The sequence below is a fragment of the Felis catus genome, chromosome A2 (genome assembly GCF_018350175.1).
Source record: "Felis catus isolate Fca126 chromosome A2, F.catus_Fca126_mat1.0, whole genome shotgun sequence".
In the NCBI taxonomy this organism is placed as follows: Eukaryota; Metazoa; Chordata; class Mammalia; order Carnivora; family Felidae; genus Felis; species Felis catus.
In genome coordinates, this window is record NC_058369.1 from 137356241 (window position 1) to 137372830 (window position 16590).

The 16590-nt window shown below is 34.8% G+C and overlaps 1 long non-coding RNA gene across 1 annotated transcript in view; it reads left to right on the forward strand.

Moving 5' to 3' along the window:
* LOC123383996 overlaps positions 1–5391 on the forward strand; it is a 487862-nt gene extending 482471 nt beyond the window's left edge. The window contains exon 6 of the long non-coding RNA XR_006594469.1: positions 3141–5391. This is a non-coding gene — a long non-coding RNA (uncharacterized LOC123383996). The remainder of the gene's footprint in view (positions 1–3140) is intronic.
* The last annotated feature ends 11199 nt before the right edge of the window (positions 5392–16590 follow it).

Below are 16590 nucleotides of genomic sequence, written 5' to 3' on the forward strand. Positions count from 1 at the left end.
AAAGAAATTACTACCACAGTAAGTTGTATTTCTAAGCATGAAAGGAAATTTCATTTAAAAGTCCAAGAAATATTGTTATAACTGATATTCATAGGTAGGAACATTTCCATGACTAAACATAGTAATGGCATGCAACAATTTAAAATAGAAGACTATCACGTAATAAAATTATATATATATATACACACTGAATATATATATACACTGAATATATATATACACTGAAAAAAAATATATATATATATACTGAATATATATATACATATATGTATATATTCAGTATAAACACCTAACAAAAAATGCTGTCACAGAACTCCCAGTAATTTTTCCTGGCCTATGTTATAACTAAAAATTGGAAATCATGATAATAGTTGTATAAATCCTTGATTACATAATATGTATATTTATCCTATAAAAAGATTTAAAACCATGAACGGTGTTTGAAATAAGTCCAATTATGTTTAATTATTCATTATTTAGTTCAGTCAACATTAGTCTTCAACAAGACTCACAAGTGATTTGAATAGTAGCAGAGGAGCTATTTTGAGACCAACTTTGCTCTTTGAAGATCATGCCTTTGTACATAACCCACTTCCTGAGGGAAAAGGTGATAGTAGCAAATAAGCAGAAATGGAAATGACGATGATGTGACACAGCAAATGATGAAGTGCTTTCAGGAGAGACTGAAAATCTACTCAAAAAACTATGAAGAGAGAAAATAGTAGAATGTTTATGTGGCATTGATTTGCAAAACATTGTGAAATTCCAGTAGATTTTCAGTGATACAAAACCATAAAGCTTTACTTTAAAAGAAGTATAAATTTGGTTGAAAAACTGCTATTAAAAATAGATAAATTAGAAGCCATAAAGGAGCCTAGTCAAAAATCGATGCTTTAAAAGACACGTAATATAAAGGAATGTTTTTACCCATTAGATTTTTAAAACTTGCTATTTTAAGGTACAAAAGAATTTCATAAAAAGTGACTGCAATACTATAATCCCTGTTTGTATTTAAATATACTTCGCATTATGTTTGTATTTAGGTTGGGATAGTATTTGTGAGGGACTGAGAAAGATAATGACAGTGAAATAAATTAAGAAAGTAGATAAAAATCTTGAAAAGAATATATAATTTGTCAAACATTGGGATTACACAAGGAAATTTTCTAGAAAATTTTACTTAAATTTTTATTTTAATACATTGGTTTTATTACAATTAATGTGAGTGTGGAGATCTTTTTATTATTAAGAATTGGGAGTAATATGGCTTTTTGGTTTTATTACAATTAATGTGAGTGTGGAGATCTTTTTATTATTAAGAATTGGGAGTAATATGGCTTTTTAAAACTGAAAGCAAATATCTTTTATTTCTAAAATAAAACCAAACTCTTATCTCACCAATATTTTTTCTAACCAGTTATCTCTCATCACTTCAAAAAATTAGGGATGCATAATGTCTTCTCACTCAGTCTTCCATGACTCGCGATCTGTTTTATGAATTCTTCTCTTTGTGCTGCATTTTTGAATCTTATTTGATTTGTGACTTTACTTATTTTCTCCTCAGTTATATCTCACCTGTCATATGTATATACACATACACACATCAAACACATCTATACACATACATATATATGTTGTGGTATGTGTATGTGTATGCTTGTGTTTTACATTGTTTATTTGCAAATCTTCCTGAGAAACTTTTAGTATTCCATTTTGGAAATAAAATCCTGTAACAATGTAAGGATCTGCACTTTTGAGCAATCTACACAGAAACTTTCCATATTGCATATTTCGTTTTAGTTTCTTATATCTTCAAATCTATAGCACCATTTTGTTGAAACTCCAGCAATATTTGGTAACAAAGGAATTTATTTTTATGTCTCCATACTCTGTATGTGTGCACACGCGTGTGCACGTGTGTGTTTATGTGATTGTGGTTGTTTTTTACTCTGACAGAAATACAACTGCTTCTCAAGAAATATTTCACCTCTTCATGATTACATTGAATATCTGAAAAGGAGTAGGCTTAACAAAATTTTGTAACATATGAAATTGTAAATCATGAGTCTTAAAATCCTGAAAAAAAATGCTGGGGGATTGTACATATTTTCTTAATGTTTATATGTAAATGGCTTTCAGTTTTTAATTGCTTAATATTATATAAATGTAAGATTAGTTTCCTCATAAATAATAGTGGATATAAAACCATATTTCTAATTACCTTGAAAACATTGCAAGTTCATTGTCTCTTTGCCAGATGTAATTAGATCCAAATTTGCCTGGATATTGGTTCATATTAGTTTCTTATTGGTACTGCAGCAAATTACCCCAAATTTGGTGACTTGAAACAAGAAGTTAATTCTCCCACAGTTTTTGAAACCAGAGTCCAAAAATGGTATCATAGGGTTGAAATCAAAGTGTTAGCATGCCTCCCATCTTTTGAGAGACTAAAGGGAGGATTCATTTCATGCCTTTTTCAGTTGCAGGTGGTTGCCAACATTCCTTGGCTTCACTCCAGTCTTCAAAGTCAGCACCTTCAAATCTCTCTGCTCCATTTTCACATTGTCTTCTACTCTCTGTGTTGCCAAATCTCCTTATCCCTACAAGGAAGCATGTGATGGCAATTAGAGGCCACTCTGATAATCAAAGATTATCTCTCGACCATAAACTATTTAATTTAATCATTTCTACAAAGACTTTATTATGTAAAGTAATATTCACTGTTTCCAAGTATTAGGATGTAGATGTTTTTAGGAGGACTCTGTTTTAGCCTACCTACCACACAGATCATATGGAAATAAGTTTTTACACCCAAAGTGAAGCTTCTCCTTCCTGGGCTGCCACATCAGCAAAGAGCAACTTTTGTGTCTCTGTAAATGCTCCACGTGACCAGAAACATAGCATATCCAGTCAGCCACCTCTGGGTTCTGTGATTATTTCCTTGTTCCTCCTCATCCCAAACACAGTTGGCTATGTGGGCCCAGCAAAAATCAGATATTTTCTTTTTTTCTCTTCCTTGGTTTTTATTCTTTATCCTACAAAACCTTCTTGCCTTACAGTTCTCCAAAAGGAGCCTACCCACTTCATGAAGTGTTCAAGTTTGTATCACAATAATTGTTTTCTTTAACCATTTTTAACAGCGTTTGGTGATGAGTATGGAATCTGAAGGTGACTGCTCAAGGTCTGCAGGAAGGAGGTGCACGCAGAAAGCATCCACTGACCTTTCTGAGTTCACTGTTCCTCTCATCATCACCAATGGTCATGGGTAAGTCAGTCTCGGATTTGAGCTCCCTTGTGTGCAGCTCTCCGATCCAAACAAACTTCATTGAAAAGTTGTTGTTCCCATCCAAGTACTAATCAGGCGCGTCCCTGCTTAGCTTCTGAGATCAGATAAGATCGGGTGCATTCAGGGTGGTATGTTCCCAGAAAGGTTCTGAGGTAGTTACATGGGGAGTCTGAAATGGTACCAAACATTAGGGTACATACAGAATCTCAAGGTAAGTCCACAGCATAAACACCTGGGGAACTTGAGAAAATAAAGACAAGAAATCTGAAGTGTTTTGATCATCATATTCAAAATCAAAGTAGGTGCAAATTGGACTAGTAAAAAGCCATTGAGGCATCAGCCACTATATAGAAATCTCTAGTGATTAGGTATACTATATGTATGACTAATGGGAATCTCAGAAGCCAGAGTTGCAAAATTTCTGTGCATGGGTTGAGCACATAAATGCTATTAGAATGCTTGCCACCTACTGTAAGACTCCGATTCTGTCATAAGTTGGCCACAGAATGGGATATATTGACACTAGCTTAACTACCAAACTCAAGAAAATTTCTATGCAATGAGGTAATACCGTAAATACCACAAATTTCCCAGCCCATGACACATCCATCTTAGGTATTAATATGGCTCTGAAATACCCCAGTTTAGCTGAAAACATGGGATCCTCAATTTCAAAGAAATGACAGTGTCACCTTGTGGAATACCTGTTTATTTTGTGTCCAAGAACTGTCATCCTAGAAACAGTGGACACTTACAAAAATGGTAAAATCTTACTAAGACTACCTAGAATTAACAGTGGTCATTGTGGGGATCATTTGTATTAGATAAGATTGTTCCCTTGTGAAGTTCTCTTGAAAACAGGGTCCCCCAAATTAAACAAACAGAATAGCATACTGATTTTATTTGGCATGCAGAAAGCTCCAAAAGACTTCAGTATTCCAAAATACTTTCATTGAAAGATTTATTTGAAGATTGTTTGAAAAATTAAAGACACAAGAGGTACTTCAAACAAACTGTAGGACTGATGTGATTCTTACTATTCCCCTCTATACTCCTTTACTTGAGTACTCAGTCTACTAATCTCAAAGAGTCTACTAATCTCAAAGAGATATTGAAGAGACCACAAGACTGTAAATTAATATGCTCCCAAGTTAGTGGCCTAACAAATGCAACAGCTCCTAGGTCAGAAACCTAAAGCAAAACCAGAGTCTTCCCTGTTACACCCTCCTGGGGAGTTCATCATCAAAACACTGGCCCAAAACTTGTGGTCTTATTCCCAGTCAGTTAAGACACTGGAAAAGAGATTGTCTCCCAAGGTTTTGTACAAGTCCTTTGACACTGATTCAGATGCCCCCATATCTATTCTCAAAGGAGGACCTTCATATGGCGCCCCCCCCCCCCCGGGTAGATGGAACCCCAAGGGATTCTCCAGTAAACTCCCAACAATTATTCCCTTAAACAGCCAAGAGAAAACAAAAATTTAAATTAATGGAAAACCTTTCCAAATTCTGGTAGATACGCTGGGACTACACTCTACTAAACCCTACTCATTTGGAAGCCTGTGGTTTGTCTCACTTTGTGTTTTGAGAACATTGGCTTTCTGCCTGCATGAGGCTTTCAGGTTTTCTGTTGTGTCATATATGCAGACAGCTCAACTGTCAGGTTGGAGGTCTGAAAGTATGGCTGGACAAAAATGTATGTTGTACTTCATTTGTGTCTCGGGCTCTATGGACTTGCCAGCTCTCAGGGGAATTGTCGAGGTCTTTTTTTCTCCCCCTTTTGGGCTATTTTTAGCAGTGGCACTGGATATTGGTAAGATAGCTATCTTTGTATCTTTTGTGATTTCTGTTACATACTTTGTCAGCACGAAGGATAGCTTAAGAATATAATTAGCTATTTGATTTCTCATGAAACTTTATAAGAGCAGCATAAGTGTTAACAGGTAAATAGATATTAGTAAGAGAAAAGTTTATAAATGAACTTATTAATAAGAATTATACTCCATGGTATGTCTAGTTAAAAATAGGTTCCAGGGATGCCTGGGTGGCATAGTGGGTTAAACGTCCAGCTCTTGATTCTGGCTCAGGTCATGATCCTAGCTAGGGTTGTGGGTTGGAACCCTGCATCCAGCTCCATGCTGAGGGTGGAGCCTGCTTGAGATTCTCATTCTTTCTCCCTCTGCCCCTCTCCCCACCCCACTCATGTGGGCTCTCTCTCTTTGTCTCTCTCTAAATAAAAATAAAATAAAATAAATAAAACAAAATAACCACATTAAAAATAGTCTCCAGTATCATTTTGGTAACTTGAAACTTTAATTTCAAAATTACAAGATTAAGGTAAATTGAATGATGGGTAGTCATTGAATATCCAGATTATTTCCAAGTAAGATAAAATACTGAAATATCAATTACTGAACATAGATTTAGCCACTGTTGACTTCCTTTTACAGAAGGATTAAAGATATGTGGGTCTGTTACTAAATATGTATTGTGCCACATTGATAAAAATTACTGTGAGGAAAAATATACTTCTAGAAATTATGAAATTTATTTATAATTTTGCCAATTCACAGAATGCTAGTGTAACCATCAATCTACAATTGCTTACTGCTCAGTTTCACTAGGAATAATGGATCTAAACATTAAGAATTGTAATCAATATGTGATTAAAACTATTTTGAAATACTAATGGTGAAAAGAAGAACTGTGTATGAAAATAAAATGAGTGCTTGTTCAAAAATGAGAAAAACAAGACAAAATTTGAATGGATACAAAACATTTGTAATTGGCTTGTAGAAAAAGAATCTTAGGAAGCAAATTTTATGTGTCATCAACCTGGCTGAGATTGGAATGGAGTTAAGGAGTTTTTTAAAAATAAGTTTTAATATCAAAAGTACAGTGGTGCAAAATTAGAACTTGTTTTTTTCTCTGTAAAAAAGGACAGTTTTCTTAGGTTATTGGTCTTCTCTAAATAAGAAATTTTAATCAAAGGTTTTTCTTTATCTTTTTAGTAATCTGCCTGGGAAGCAAAGATTTTATGTTTTACCAAAATAATCAAAATAATTTACTATGTTTCATGTCTTTCTCAGGTCTTTGATTACTTAAAAAAAAGGAAGTAAGAAAGAAACAAAGTGTCAGTCTTCTCAGTATTAAAATAGTTAAGTTTTGGGGCACTTGGGTGGCTCAGTCAGTTAAGCAACTGACTTCAGCTCAGGTTATGATCTCATAGTCTGTGAGTTCAAGCCCAAGTCGGGCTCTGTGCTGACAGCTCAGAGCCTAGAGCCTGCTTCACATTCTGTGTCTCCCTCTCTGCCCCTCTCCAGCTCGTGCTCAGTCTTTCTCTCTCTCAAAAATAAAATAAAATAATAATAATAATAATAATAATAATGGTGATGATGATGATGATAAATTTAAAAGGTAAAATAAAAGAGCTAAGTTTTGTTCACAACTATGTAACTTTCTGTGTTTGCCTTCAAAATTTTTGTCACTTTGGTTATATGGATATTTTTGACAAACTTTAAACAAATTCTAAATGACATCTTTTGAACCTCAAACTAACTTTGTGATATGTTCTGGAGGTCCCTGGAATATCTCAAAGGATTTGTCTCTCACTTTGTTGGTGTTTATCTGGTATGTTACGTTATGTGGGAAGCATTGTCAAACCAGAAATGATGATAAACATTCTTAAGTTATATGCATATGGATATGTGTTTCTAATACAGGTATTCCAGAAATTGTTTAAAGGTTTTAGGAATTTGTCAATACTCCCATTGTTTAAATATTATCCTAAATTATTGCCTGCCACAGAAATAGCTATATTTCCTTATTAAATGAACTCTCATCCATGGACATTTTTAAGTCTTTTGTCACTCATAAGCAGTTATTGTTTCACTCGGATGGTTTTTAAAAGTGAGATTCATGGAAAGAATCCTGCCGAACTTTTGACCACTGACACCACTGCCAAATTACAAGGTGCTGAACATTGAGTACACATTTCACAACTGAAGAAGACTCCACCTGTTGTCTTGTATCTCCACCTTATAAATGCAGGAGACCTCAAAATCAAATGGAATAGGAAGAGAGGTGTAGCCAACATTGGGGTAGACTGCTTCTTCCCAAGATGGCAGATCAAGAATGTTTCTTCCTTTCTACTGCCCCTTCCCTCTTTGACCATTATTTTCCTAATTCTTACTTTATGAAGATCCTTATCATTCTTTTGTTTCACCTTTTGCCTTTCCCTACCCTGGAAAGATAATGCATTGTTTGCATATCTCAGGGCATTGCAAAGAGGGTAATCCGCTTCCAAATGACTATTGGATTTGATACGATGCTGATGATCCTGTAGTTCTTTCTGCCCATCACAAACTTCTCCTTGATTTGTACTCCTCAGTTTCTCTGGAACAAATTTTCTAAATGAATACTTATTGAGAAGTGGAGACACAGTTACATGAAGTACATAAAAAGGCCAAATGGGTTAAAGAAATATTCTCTTCTTTGGGTTTTTTTTTTTCTTGATTTATTTAATTCTAGATGGTTTGTGTCATGGGGACCCTGATTTGAGAGTCCTCTCCAAACCATGAGCATTATTTTGTTGCTAGTAACTATTGTCTCCCTAATACTCTGTGTTCTCTCAAAAGTGTTAAATGCATAGGGGCAACCATGGATCAGCCAAGGGGTGGTCTGTCTTTAACTAGAATGACAAAAACAAACAAACAAACAAACAAACAACAACAATAACAACAAAACTAGAAGACTGTAACCAGCTCTAAGAGTAGGCACCTGAGATCATCTTTTGTGAATGCTACACTGGGACCTGAAAGAAACAATGGTAACTAAAGTCATGCTAAGACTGACATTTTTTATCATTGTCTTGAATGGTCAAGAGGATGATCAAAAGGAGTGATGTATAAATAACTCTCTAGTCCAAGATGAAGCCACTCTTTTCTAGGATGCCACATTAGCAAACAGAAACTTAAATAACTTTTATGCCCCTGTAAATTTTCTACTTAACCAAAAAGACATATATCACGTCAGCTAGTCCCCAAATACCAAGCCAACTCTGGACTCTATACGTATTTCTTTGTCCATTCTTACCCAAAACAAAGATGACTGTCTGCCCTTAGCCAATCAGAAATTTTCTACTTTCCTCTTCCTTGTTCTTTAGTCTTTATCCTATTAAAGCATCGTGCTTTCCACCCCATTTTACAGTTTTCTGAAAGGAGACTCTCCATTTCATGACGTGATAAAGTCTGTTTGTATCACCTAAATTATTTTCTTCAATTGTTTTTTAACAGTCAGTATACAGAGTAGAGTTAGCTTTCCTATTGGTGGTAATTCAAATTTTCAAATATTTATTTTTATTGTTAGAAAATCATTCTCTAAATGCAATGAAAATTGCAATATTGTGATTTATGAGAAAATTATGTTTGATTAAGATGACCAAATGTAATTTTCATATGTGTTTGGTCTTTATCCATGATTCCTGGCTCACATTTCCCAAAACCCTGAAGAGATAAGAGCATTGGGAAAATCTTTTGGCTTCATGTTTGGTCTCCTGCCCTCAGTTCTGAAATCTCTTCAGAGCCACAAAGTGAAATGGGTATCTTGTTATTCATAACAAACTCCTTTCCACCACAGCTGGGTGACTTTTGAAAAGCATGTAAGGATGTGAGCTGGTTGCTAGGGGAACCAAATGTGAACAAAGGGTTGGAACATTTGGTCAAATCCCTAATTTCTTGGGGTGAGAGGGGGGGATAGAAGTGGAATCAATCAGCACTAGTCAATGATTTGATCAACCATGCCTATGAAATGAAGCCTCCATAAAACGACAGGGTACAGATTTCTTCCAGGTTGGTGAACACATAGAGATTCAGAAAGAGTGGTACACTAGAACTGGGTATGGAACCTTTCATTATTTTCCTTGACCTATTGAAGTCTCTTCCATCTGGCTATTTCTGAGTCATATTCCCTTATAATAAATTGGTCATCTAGTAAGTAAAATGCTTCTCTGAGTTCTATGAGCCACTTTAGCAAATTAATCGAATCCAAGCAGGGAGTGGTGGGAACCAAGTTCAGTTGGTCAGAAATACATATAACGACCTATGCTAGTGGCTGGAGTCTGAAGTGGAGAGCAGTCTTGTGGGGCTCAGCCCTTACCCTGTGCTATCTGATATTATCTCCGCGTAGACAGTGTCAGAGTTTAGTTGAATTGCAGGACACTCAGCTAGTGTCAGATTTGCTAGTTGTTGGGGAAATCCCTGCTATCACACACGGGAAGTTGGTGCTAGACCCTGTTACAAATCTATTATTCTTGCATCCTTGGTGATCACCTTGCATGCACTGAGGAATTTTGCTAAAATGGTTTCTATTTAAGTGAAGGGAGAGTACAGAGTTAAAAAGCGTAATATATTAGTGATATTTTTTAATAGGTTCTTTTTAAATTGCATGTGGTAACAATAAAGATAATAAATATGCAAATAGCATTTCCAGAATTAGAAATATACAGATATAGCATTTCCAGAAATAGCATATACAGAATTTTGTAAAATAAGTTTCTAAAATCTTGAGAATCAATATGTTATTTATCAATTCTGCATTGAACTTTTACTTCTTTAATCTCCCTGTCAGGTAAAATATAATAGTATTTATATTTTACTCAAATCTGGATTTTAATATCTAGCTCTTATAATGATCAATCTTTATTCTACCTAACTGCTATAGTTGATCTTTTTTTTTTTTTCCAGCCTGGTCTGAAGTTTATTTTTTTTTTTTATATATGAAATTTATTGACAAATTGGTTTCCATACAACACCAGTGCTCTTTTAAAGATACATTTGAAAATATTTCAGTAACTTTTGAAGTTAGCATAATAAAGAATAAGAAGCCAATAAAAATAGCATTTTCTCTTTGGTTTTACAGTAGCACTTTCAGTTAATTCTTTTCACTTTTGATCTTTGTAAGGTTCAATTCAGGATATTTATGGGAGAAAAACTATTGTGTTTTATTTCTCTTTTCAAACTCAGTTAAGCCTTATCTGTGGTTGAGTAAACACTGCAAACTAGGTTCTGGGCGGAAATAGCCCCAGAGCTCTATTCTTGGCTGCATGTTTGGTCATTGAAATGAGAAAAAAATGCCCTTGGGAGTGCTAATGGAGTATATTTAGCTTAGATTTTTTTTTTTTACTTTTTATTTTTATGATTTGTCTAGGCCCAAAATCTTTATGATCACAAAATATATAAATGACTGGGTCTCATTTTGCTAAGCAGGTTTGCTTTAGAGATCAGTTCATTAATAGGTGATTGAAGCAGATTTAATACAGAAGGTAAACTGTAATCATATCCCCCCAAAAAGAAACTTTTACGGTATAAGGCTGCACCACCAACATTGGGTCATGATACTGTTGTATAAAAGTCTGAAGAATACAAATGCACACTCATTACTCTCACTCGGAAAACAAAACCCAGAGTGATGTACCGTCTTCACCTTCAAATATGAAACAAAATCAAAACGACAGTATTATTCAAACATTCCTCAATATGGTGTTACTTTGGAAGACAAAATGACTTCTATATTGAATATCATACTGAAAGTATTGAAAACAGTATAAAGTTTTTAGCATACAACTCATTCACCTTCTTGGTTGAATTTATTCTTAGGTATTTTGTTCTTTTAGATGCTATTATTGATGGAATTGCTTTCTTAATTGTTTTTGAATTATTCACTGCATTTTCATAGAAACATAATTTCTTTTTGTGTGTTGATCTCATGCCCATCTATTATGCTGTATTTGTTTATTAATTCTAGTGGCTTTCTTTTGCATTCTTTGGAACTATGTGTGTGTGTGTGTGTGTGTGTGTGTGTGTGTGTGTGTGTGTGTGTGTGTATACATATATATATATGTATATATATGGAAATATATATACACATATATACACACATATATATGTGTATATATATACACATATATATGTGTGTGTGTGTATACACACACACATATACACACACACACACACACACATATATATTTATATATTTATTCACATCTTCTGTGAATAAAGGTGACTTTACTTCTTCCTTTCCAGTTTTGATGCTTTCTACTTTTTTTTTCTTCTAATGTTCTGGCTGGAAGTTCCTATACAACTTTGGATAGCAGTCGTTCAAGAGGCATCTTTGTGTAGTTTCTTTGTGTAGTTTCTAACTCCCTTATTATACCTAAGAATAGAGGTCACTTACAAAATTATATAAATATGGTCAATTAAATTGAAAAATGGAAATATGTGATTGGTGCAGGGGAAAATACTAAGATAGAAAATATCAGAAATAAGAGCAGGATGTTGATATGGACATTACAAGTATTCTAAAATATGGTTGCCAATCTGGTTCTGTACTTTTCTGGTATCCAAAGGGAAATGGGGAAACTCTCAGTTCCATTACTTGAAAAAAAAAAAAAAGCAGGAAAGATATTTAGACAAAAAAAAAAAAAGAAAAGAAAGAAAAGACAAGACTTTCCTGATATCTCAGTCTATAAGCCTTTTTATTATACGAATTATTATAAAGGGGGCTCTAAATAATGTGGTGGTTCATATTCTCAAATAATATGCTTTAAAATAATTCAGTAGCAAAGTTGTAGTAGCTTTTTATAGGAAATTTTAATTTAGGATAGAGACACAAACCATTAAAAGAAGTAGGAGGAATAGATACAGAACAAGGTAAAGTAGCTTTAACAAACAGAGCATATCTTTGTGAGGATACTCTGATGAGAAAGAGAAAGGAGTGAGCAGGCATAGAACTGGACTACAGCTAGATCAGGTCATCTGCTTTCAACTGAGAACAGCCGGTTATTGTCTACACTACCAATACAGTCCAGTGAGGACGGAGATGAAGGAGAGGCATAAAGACTTCCATTTGTAAAACATGCTCTACTTTGGTAATCAAAACTTGGCGAGTGTAAAAACTTGGTAAGATGTATCAATTTTTAAAAATGGATTAGTCATTACATGTCGCTGATTTTGAGATAACAAACCATTATTCACTTTTGTATGCAATTTTGGTTGTTTTATGTTTTGCTTGGTTTTAGCAATGACATTTGCCATTGTGCCTGAAAACCCAAATATGCAGACTGTTACCACTTCAAATTCTCAGTAAAGAAGCATGTTTCTAGGATACTGTATCATCACCTCTAAGGCAAAATTAATTGTGTGAATAAATGAAAACATCAGTTAAACATTTCAGTTTTCTCTGAAGCATGGACTGAAATATCAATAGTAAATATTAACTTCAGTAGTGTGTAGATTATTAACAGTTTTTATTTTTAAAAGTAGTTACAATGATAATTCTGATGCTTATATACTGTTTCCTGTTTGGCTTTTGCTGCTGACTTAGGACATTTATGTAATAACTTCTAGACAAATCAAGATAGAGTCACATGTTCTTGTCTAAATGCAGGTCCTAAAGATAATTAAAGAAGAACAAATAGAAATTATGTGACAAGGTTAATAAAATGTGGTATTTTATCTTCACATTTATTTAGCTACATTTTTATAGGAATCTAGATGGTGGGAGGAGGACAGTGTGTACAATTTTATGACAAATCTATGTGTTCTTTAATTTAAGCAAATGAAAAGCTCTGGAATGAGGTAGAGATGACTGGGATGGGAGATGATAGTTTTAGCAGACATCTTTTGTTGATGAAAGAGATTTAAAGTATTGGTTAATATTGGCTCTGTTTATTTATGTTTTAGTTACATACTCAAAGTATTTAATGATTCTTACATATCAAAGATCTCAGGTATTATTAACTCTGTGGTTTATTTCACTACTTACTTCACAAAAGCAAAACTAATGTATCAGTCATTTTTGTCTGTGTGTATCTTGATATATTTCAATACATTGCAACTTATTGAATATTCTCAGCCCAAAGCTTCTAGAGAGTATGCAGATAATTTGGGGGAGCAAAGCAAGAACATATCAAGGGATGATAAACTATTGTCCTATAAGTAGGTTTCTTCTTCTCTATTCAGTCTTACGTATATTGTACTACAACCTTTGGTATAGCATCCTCTCCAACCTCTTTCTGTCAACAAGGTTACAACTGGAATCCTGAGATATTTCTATTTATGCTCCTACCACAGGAAACTTGGTTCCTAAAATTCAAGGGTAAGGTATACTGCCATAGCCACAGTCATTTTTTAACCATTTTGACTGAATCAGTGTCAGCAATATAGACAGCATTAGATAGGATACACATGACTAAGGCACACCCAAGACCTACCCAATTAAAATCTCTTGGAGCAAAGTTATAGCATGTGCATGTTGAAAAGAAGTTCTTCAGATAATTTGAAATGATTAAGAAACCCCTAAAGCTGGTAATATTCCCAGAAAAGGAAATAGGACCGGAAGGTGCAATAATACATAGAAGTGGGGATAGTTAATTAAACAAAGCAAGTAAATAAAAAAGAATATATGTTATAGAATATATAAAAGTAGAAAAATATCAGGCTGCCTGGGTGGCTCAGTCAGTTAAGTGTCCGACTTAGCTCAGGTCATGATCTCACAGTTCAATGCTATGAGCCCCATGTTGGGCTCCGTGCTGATGGTGTGGAGCCTGCTTGGGACTCTGTCTCTCTCTCTCTCCTTGCCTCTCTCTCTGCGCCTCCCCACTCACACTTTCTCTCTCTCAAACAAAATAATTAAAAAAATTAGAAGAATGTAAAAAATAAAAGAAGAATCACCACATGAAAATGAAAGTAATATGCAATCCAGAAGTGACTGGATTGACCAGAAGTAAAACTGGTGAGAAAAACATGGAACTAGATTTAAAATTTTTTTTCAACGTTTTTTATTTATTTTGGGGACAGAGAGAGACAGAGCATGAACAGGGGAGGGGCAGAGAGAGAGGGAGACACAGAATCAGAAACAGGCTCCAGGCTCTGAGCCATCAGCCCAGAGCCTGACGCGGGGCCTGAACTCACGGACCGCGAGATCGTGACCTGGCTGAAGTCGGACGCTTAACTGACTGCGCCACCCAGGCGCCCCAAGGAACTAGATTTAAATCTAAAGGTGGGCAAAGGATTTATCTTAGTGAAACTTCTTGAGGTCAGGATTCATGTCTGTAGTTAATTTTTAACCAGCACAGTCTTCCACGTATTTACTGCTCAATACGTATTTCCAGGATGGACAAATGCTGTCTAACTAGTAAAGCACAAGTAAATTCAGGCAGAAGTGGCAAAAGCACTGATTGTCCTGGCGCCACTGTTCCAGGTATACATGGGGCCCATCTGCTGTACCAGATGCCTGGTGGTTGATTGGACAACAAGCCTGTGGGAGGCAAAAGGCATCTCTTTCCAAAAAAGACACCAGGAAAGAGGCCAATGCAACTGTGCCAGGGCTACCCCTCACCTCTGTCAATAGCTCAGTCAGATTGAGTTCCCTAATTTAACCACAGTGCTTCTGCAAATGTGTGGAGTGATAATTGGACTGCATCTTACAGTTTAAAACTAACAACCCTTGGACATTTTTGAATAAAAATTAATTTACATGATGCCCTTTAATCAAACACTCTATGTTTACTATGCCTTTCTTTAAGCATATTTAGATATCAGTAGTTTCTGTAAATACATCCATATGCAATATGTCTAAATTAACCCTCAATGTTCAAGTACTTAATATGAGTAATATATACATTCTCAAGTTAAAAAAAATTCAGTTAGCTATAGTTATCAAAACCTAGGGATTAGAGAATAAAAATATAATGAATTAATTTTCTGTTTCAGATTGTCAGTCTCTCACCTGTAGGAACAAGCTTCTGGAGGGGAAAAAATACAGACAATCAAATTAATTTTAGTCTTATTTTCTCCACATTGTCCATCATAAACCAATGACATCATTGTATAATTTTTTCTTTGATAAACACTTGTCTGTGTTTATCCCGCATTTATAAATAAGACTTTTAGGATTTTCCTTCCTTGGACTTTCTTTGACCTTCTTTGTTCTTTCCCTTCTGTATTTCCAGTCTCCTTTCTCCGCTCTTCCTTCTTCTCTCATTTCTCCTTCTCCTCTTCCTCCCCCTCCTCTCCTTCCTCCTCCTTCTTCTCCTCCCTGTCTCAGGCATGCAAGTATGCACACCTACTCACACATATATGTACACAGTCACACATTCATAAGCACACAAAATCATTGTGTCACTAGTTAATACAGTAAAGAGAACATGTGTGAGGATACTGGATTTTATAAGGTAGTGAAGCAAGATAAAGGAAACCCTAAACGCCCTCACAATCTAATTGATAGTACCAGTAATACTAAGGATATGGTATCTGAAGGTATCATATTAGCATATCAGCTTACTTGATCTACCTCAGGTCTGCCAAAAGCAAAACAAACAAACAAAACAAAACAAAACAAAACCCTCCTGGTGTCTGTGTGCACTGGGGAAGGGGGTTGGCAGGCATTTTGTTGTATAGATAAAAACAAGAACATTTTAACCCAATGAAGTTCAAAGCCATTACACTTAGAGCTATAAATGACCCAGACTGACATTGAATTCAAAATCTTTCAGACTTGAAAGCCCATGCTCATTCCCCTGACCTGACTCCCTTTTCTTTCGATAGAGTGAATTTTTATAAGGCAAGAGGAGGGGTGGCTGGTTTTGTCTAGATCTGGCATTTTTCAAATGTGCCTCTCCATTGTGGACCCTGTCCAACCCTACCTAAAACAAAGCAGCATATTAAAATTGACTTACAGAAGTTGACAGATACATTTATAAGAAAATAAAATACTATAAATGTTTTTCTGTGTCCTATTATTATAAATCAAATGTACAAATTGGAGCCTACTTAAGATTAACACTGATTTTTCATAAAAGAAAATAAGTCAGGTCCTTGAAGCTAATAATATTACTATATCTAATGTTTATTCAAATATAAACACTTTTAGCCCATAGGATATCATTATATTGTAGTTTTCTTAGTATAACACATTTAATCAGCTAGGTATTAAATCACCTTGTTGTTAAAATGATGTAAATAAAGGGTAAATAGCTTAGTGATGAAGCATTATTTCTGAATGAGAGAGAGGGAATATGTAAACTCTCCAGGGTTGGATAGATGTAGATTTGTATATCCAGCTCCTTGTTCTCTGACTAAAAATTTCCGAGGAAGTTGGCTTATCTGTAAATATGGAGAGAATTTCAATAATCTTAATTAATTTTAACATGAATCAAATAGGATGACACTTGAATTTATTTAGCACTCTTCCAGCCACAGATATCATTCATTGGCATGCAGTATTTACAGAATTTATAGTAAATTA